Here is a 5,302-nt window from a genome sequence, read left to right as displayed (position 1 = left end):
AGCTGCTCCCTCTCTCCATGTACCCATCTCTGGTGTCACTGCTTCTCTGGATAGGGTCCCACATTTCACTTGTGCTCTTTTCCCTGGATAGTCCTGGGGTCCTCGGTTTCTGGACTGTAAAATTTCTCCCCCATTTTTGTTACAAAACCTCTCTCTACCTTTACAGTTGTGACAATTGCAATTAGTCATGATAACAATTACTATTGAATCATAAGAATCTTATCCCCATCTCTTTTTACCAGACACAGCTAGACAAGATGAAAACGATTCAGTAGGATCTCCTTCTCTCACACACTCTTTTTTTCTTTTATTGTGTGATAGTTTACATGGGGGATTTTCGTAAGATTTTTGAACGTCTTCCTAGGTGATCCAACTACAAAACTGTTGACCATCTGTTCTTCCCTTGCTGGACTAACGTTGCTCCCAGCACTGAAGAGGCACGCTGGTGTCTGCTCTTCTCTGGTACCAGCGAGGCCAGGGCAGTACAGAGGGCGCGCCTTAGTTCCTAAGGGCACCCCCCCCCCTCCCGATTGTGTGACGCTGGCCTGCTGGCTGGCTGCTCCCCCTCTCACCGCTTCTTGTGTTGTTGCTTTGAAATGCACTTGTATGTTTTGGAAATAATCCGTTTTAGAAAATGATGATAGAGGAAATAAAATTAGTAGGGGGGTGGGGGGGACATTCGCCCCCTCTTTTGACATCTTACTAAAAGAGACCTTTGAGGAGAATAAGGCAAAATGCTACTGCCGGTAAACGTGAAGGAGGTTCCCACACATGGGATTCTTGCATGCTGCTTTTACACTTCTCCCTGCATGTTTAAAATATGTAATAATTAGAATAATATTTTATAATGAAAGAGATTGGAGACCATCTGGAATTATTGACATAACAGGTTTTTAAAATGGGTGGCTCCTGAAATTCACCTGAAAGCATTTTATAGACGCAGCTGTTTGCTGAATCTGATTGCTTGGGTGTCTTCAACGTGAGCATATAATCTGAGAAACTAGGTCATATGCACGTAGAAGAACATGGCATCAGGATTGGAGGAACTCATGAACAACATTCAATATGTGGACGACACATCCTTGCTCACTGGAAGCTGGTTGTGGTGGCGGTGTGCCGTGGAGTCGGTTCCGACTCAGAGTGATCCAGGAGAGAGTTTCCGAGGCTGTACATCTTTATGGGAGCAGGAAGCCTCATCTTTTTCCTATGGAGTGGCTCATGGATTTGAACCGCTGACCTTGAGATTTGCAGCCCAGTGCATAACCCATTAGACTACCAAGGCTCCTTTGCTGGAAGCTAAAGGACTTAAATCACTTGCTGGTGAAGATAAAGTATGGATCACAACTCATTGCAAAGAAAACAAAACCCCAGACAGCCGGACCAGTGAGCCACATCATGGTCACCGGAGAAAAGACTGAAGTTGTCAAGGATTTCTTAGTACTTGAATTCACACTGCACACTCATGCAAACAGCAGCAGGCAAGGAGTCAAACGCTGCCCTGCATAGACACATCTGCACCAGATCTCTCTGTAGTGTGCAAATGCAAAACTCTCACTGTGAGGGCCATCCCCCAGCTTCTCCATCTTCACAAATGGGGTGGTGCTCTCTGCCTCGCTGGATCATAGAGATTAAATGAGTTAACGCATTCAGAGGCTATAATAATGCCGACCGCTATGGTCAGTTGATTGGTTGTTTGCAGTATCACAGGGAAAAGGCAAGTGGGCACCTGGGTAGACATGGAGGCCGGCGAGGGGTTGCTGCTGCTGGATGGGGGCTTGCAGGGCCAGGAGGGTGTGGTGTCCTTGCCTTCTTTTCCCTGGGACCAGGCCGTCTGAGTTGACGTCCCTGATCAGTACCCTGGACAGATCCTGACTTCTGGCTGCATCCCTGTTACAGGCTTGAGTTTCTTTTTCAGGTTGGGATGCGCATAACCCTGATACATGCAGAAATACGAATGATTGATTACTTCATATGTCTACTTTGGAATTTTTACCTAAAATAATCTCATTTCCTTGTTGATGTTCCCTGGGAAGCCGACTCCTACCCAACTTTCGAGGACCGAAGTTTTCTGGGTTTGCTTTTCTGTTGTGCTCCCCATCTTCCTCTGGGAAATGAAGGGCTAGCACTGGGGGTCTCCAGGACCCTCTCTGCTCTAAGGGTGCAGTCCTGGAGGGCAAGCCCTGCTTAGCTCCCAGCCATTTCTCTCCTTTGCTTTCAGTTCTTGTATGAGCTCTTCTCTTTTCTGGAACTTTGTACCTACTCCGCTCCCTCCTGCTCCTCTGTTTTTCCTAATGTATTTCATTGTTGAGAATATGCACAGCGAAGCCCACTCCAATTTGTCAGTCTCTGCGTGCACAGTCTAATGACCGCTGTGATGTTCTTTCAGCTATGCGATCCTCCTCCCCCTCCCCTGAGTTTGCCTCCCTCATTAACATAAACTCACTGCCCTTTTGGGTTGCTCTTGTCACTTGGATCCCATCTGCCATATTTTTATGTGAATAGTGCATGTGTTAAATGCTTTTTTGCACGTTGATTTCCTGTGTGCATCGTTGTGTTGTATGTGCTGTGTGTGGACATGTTACATGTGATGGTATGGTAGTCTTAGAGAGCATAATGCTCAAGGAAGATTCTTCACTGTTAAGCTAGACTGCTGTTCCATTTTAAGAAGGCTCCAGGGAAAATTTTCACTGTAAAGTTTAAAGGTAATCTCAGGGCAGTGGTTTTACTTTTAGTCCAGCCTCTGACTCTAGAATTGGAAATTCTGTTCTGTGTTTTCCCCCTTTTGATCAGAATTCCTCAGAGTCTTGGATCATAATGTTTGTTGCGTAATGCTCTCAGTGTCGGTAACTTTGCCTACAGGAGCCAGCTCCATTCTACAAGGTTGAGTGTCTGCACCCTTGCAGCACGCTGCTTTCTGAGTGAGCCTAGAATACTCTGCCTGCCCGTCTGGTGTTGGTCAACTACGAAGCCCTTAAGCTTTTGGACGGCGTTGTGCTCTCTCTGCCTCCCTGCTGTCCGTCAGAATGTCTGCCTGTCACACACAGTTGCTGTTGTTGTGCTGTTGAGATGGTTCCAACTCATACTGACCATGTATAGAGTTTCCAAGGAGCAGCTGATGGGTTTGAATCGCTGTCCTGTGGTTAGCAGTTGAGGGCTTACCTTACAGCGCCGCACCAGGACTTCATATAGTTAGTACCCAGCAAATATCTGTTATGTTTTGCTAGAAAACTTTTTGGTTATAAAGGATCCGTTTAGCATCCTAAAGCATGGTGCGCTGGGGTCGGAGTGGAAGACTCCATGGGTGCTGAACAAAAGTCTGAAGGAGGGCCCAGTGTGGAATGCTTTAAAGTGAGGAAAAGGCAGACTGTTTCAGCAGCGGATTGGAGCATCGGGTTATTTTTCCCCTAAAGTTCTTGACTGAACAGTGTACGTTGTTGTTCAGTCATGCTGAGTCGGTTCTGACTCACCAGACAACAGGGCGGAACACTGCCCGGTCCTGCGCTGCCCTCATGATTGTTCAGGAAACTTCTAGGAGGACTGAGAATGAAACGGACAACACAAGTGAAGCCCTGCTAGCCTGAATGGATCTCCATGTCATCTCGGGAGGTACGGGCCCTTCCCCAAATGGGAAGTAAGTAAGAGGGCTTGTGTGACTGTCCAAACCTTTCAGCTTCCACACACCAGGAAAGCTGGGTTTTCTGTGGCTGTTGTGGCATTTACACAGCATACAATTCTCACACCGTTCTGGAGGTCCGCAGTCCTACATGGGCCCACGAGGGAGCAGCCATTTCCAGCTTCTGTGGTCCGCCCCCATTCCTTGAACCATGACCTGCTATCTCCATCTTGAAAGCCATCTAGCGCTTCTCTGACCAGTCTCTGCAGTGCGCCCTCTGCTGGCCACAGCTGGGAAGGGGTTTCAACGTTATGAGACTCCTGTTAATTAGAGCTGGCCCACCTGGTGAATCCCGGGTCCTTGTCCTTTTCAAGGTCTGTACCTTTAATCACTTTGAGGACTAAGGTGCACCTGACTCCAAGCCTCATCTGCATGTGAAAGCTGGACAGCGAATAAGGAAAAGTAAAGAATTGATGCCTTTGAGGTGTTGGCTCAGACTGTATCCTGGATAGTCAAGACTGAGCAAATCTGCCCTGGAAGCAGGTTAGCCAGAATACTCCTTAGAAGTGATGAGGATGAGGCGTTGTCGCTCATAAGATGGACATGTCATCAGGGGGGGACTGATCCCTAGAGAAGGCACGTAGACAGTCAACAAGATCCTCAGTGAGGGGGGCTGCCACAGTGGGCCCACACATAGCCACGACGGTGAGCCGCGTGGGACCCCGTGACCTGGAACGTGAAGACACCCAGCAGGAACAGCCACACAGGAGTGGCCGTCATCGCCATTGCAAAGCCCTTTTTGCTTTGACAGGTCACACTCACAGGTTCTGGGTCATCATTCTACCTACTGCACCTCTTAGGGGACAAGGAAGCTTCTGTTTACTAAGAGGCCTCATCAGTCCTCTGTGGGCGAACACCCATTGGCGTAATGGACAAAGGCTATGGACGGCAGCGCCCGCAGAGGAGTAAGGCAAGCAGGAAAGAAGACCTGACTTGGGATCAATGTCACTGACAACCTGAGAAGTCCACCAACCTCGAGGCCACTTTTCTCCTGTCCCATGAGCGTGGGTGTGGGGTCTGTCCTGCATGTCAGTGTGGCAGGCTGCGTTGGAAGCCCATGTAGATGCTTCCTGTCCATTCCAGGAATTGATCCTAAATTAGAAGTTGTGTGCAGCTGTTTGTCTGGAGGGATGTTCACACCTAGTTTTCTAATCAGGAATCACACAGTGTTGATTGAACAAATACATACCGTACGACAGCATGGCATTAGACATGCTGTAGTCCAGGGGGACAGCCCAGGCCAGAGAGGAGCTAGCTGCTGCTTATCCAACTATTACAATGAAAAAAACAAACAAACCATTTTTGGGAAAAAATTGTAGATTTATAGGAAGCTGCAAATGGAGAGGCACATCTCATGTACACTCCCCTCCTTTGTTTTTGCTTTGTAATTGATACGATCTGTATGTATGTAAAGTAAATGAATAAACTTGTAATTGACATGGTCTGTGTGTATGTAAAGTAAATGAATAAACTTGTAATTGACATGGTCTATTTGTATGTAAAGTAAATGAATAAACTTGTAATTGACATGGTCTGTGTTTATGTAAAGTAAATGAATAAACTTGTAATTGACATGGTCTATGTGTATGTAAAGTAAATGAATAAACTTGTAATTGACGTGGTCTATAT

The 5,302-nt window shown here is 47.0% G+C and overlaps 1 protein-coding gene and 1 pseudogene across 2 annotated transcripts in view; one reads left to right on the top strand and one right to left on the bottom strand.

Moving 5' to 3' along the window:
* The window catches only part of LOC102832906, a 19,611-nt pseudogene extending 15,218 nt beyond the window's left edge, over positions 1 to 4,393 (bottom strand).
* Positions 1 to 5,302, top strand: part of TBC1D22A (TBC1 domain family, member 22A) — a 288,569-nt gene that overhangs the window by 15,380 nt on the left and 267,887 nt on the right. The gene's annotated exons all lie outside the window — the stretch shown is intronic.

This window comes from Chrysochloris asiatica, unplaced genomic scaffold (genome assembly GCF_000296735.1).
Source record: "Chrysochloris asiatica unplaced genomic scaffold, ChrAsi1.0 scaffold00097, whole genome shotgun sequence".
Lineage (NCBI taxonomy): Eukaryota > Metazoa > Chordata > Mammalia > Afrosoricida > Chrysochloridae > Chrysochloris > Chrysochloris asiatica.
The sequence above is the reverse complement of the archived record's forward strand: the minus strand, read 5'-3'. Positions and strand labels throughout refer to the sequence as shown.